Source organism: Frankliniella occidentalis, unplaced genomic scaffold, assembly GCF_000697945.3.
Source record: "Frankliniella occidentalis isolate FOCC.00 unplaced genomic scaffold, Focc_3.1 Scaffold173, whole genome shotgun sequence".
Classification (NCBI taxonomy): Eukaryota; Metazoa; Arthropoda; class Insecta; order Thysanoptera; family Thripidae; genus Frankliniella; species Frankliniella occidentalis.
Window position 1 is genome coordinate 220,023 of NW_026267299.1, and position 1,114 is coordinate 221,136.

Below are 1,114 nucleotides of genomic sequence, written 5' to 3' on the forward strand. Positions count from 1 at the left end.
GAGCGGAAGTAGAAGAACAAAAACGGAAGATGGGAAGGCGCCCGCACTCCTCCCCGCCTGCCCTCCACTTCTCCCCGGGCGCTCCCCCACTCCTCCCAGTGGAGGAGAGGGGGACGGCTCGGGCGCCTTTCCATCTTCCGTTTTTGTTCTTCTACTTCCGCTCAGCGCTCTAGACCAATACCCTATAGCATGCACAAGAGGACCTCCCTGGGACTCGAAGTGTCATTACTGAAACAGCAGGTGTGTCTGGCACACCCACCCGCCTCCTCGCCTAACCTGCCTGCGGCACGCGCCGTCGCGCGAAGCCTGTTACGCTGAAGCAGGGTGGCCACGCAATCGGAGCTATCAAATTCCCTGACTTTTCCCTGACCTTTCCCTGACTTTTTAGGCAAATTCCCTGACTTTTAAAGGTTTTTTAAGTGTAACTTTTTGCCTCCCCAAAAATTGAAAATGCCACCGAGAGTTTAAAAATAACAATTTCGAGCAAGATTCAGTCATTTTCCCTGACCAACGTTCAATTTCCCTGACTTTTCCCTGACTTCCCTGACCAATATTTTTTTCCCTGACTTTTCCCTGACTTCCCTGACTTCCAGGTTGCGTGGCCACCCTGTGTAGTCTCTACAACTAAACTACATCGATTTCGCAATGCGTTCCCTGACTTCCAGGTTGCGTGGCCACCCTGTGTAGTCTCTACAACTAAACTACATCGATTTCGCAATGCGCACGGTTGCCGTTCCGTCTTTACATCAGTCTCACCGGTGCGAACGTCACCGCGGGGGCTCAAGAGGCCGTTCACAAATGACGTCACGCACCCTTTGGGGAAGAGGGGGTTGTTGCAAGCGTGACCAAATGTGACGATGGAAAGGGGGGGGGGGGGTTCAAGGCTTGTGACGTCACGTTTCGCTGACTTGCATTGTCTGTTCAAACTACGCTAATTTTACCATGTCATGAGGTATTAATAAAGCATTCTGGTAAAGCTGAAATGCAGAAGAATGCGGGGAAGAAGAAAACGGAAATCGCTATACACTCTAAGAAAAATTACAGTTTTTTGTATCCAATTTGATATAGTTTTCTGTATCCGATCACTGTGATACAGCAATATGTATCGGTGATA

The 1,114-nt window shown here is 49.8% G+C and overlaps 1 protein-coding gene across 1 annotated transcript in view; it reads left to right on the plus strand.

Annotated features, from left to right (window-relative positions):
• LOC113214574 (heat shock 70 kDa protein-like) overlaps positions 1-1,114 on the plus strand; it is a 44,100-nt gene that overhangs the window by 18,087 nt on the left and 24,899 nt on the right. The gene's annotated exons all lie outside the window — the stretch shown is intronic.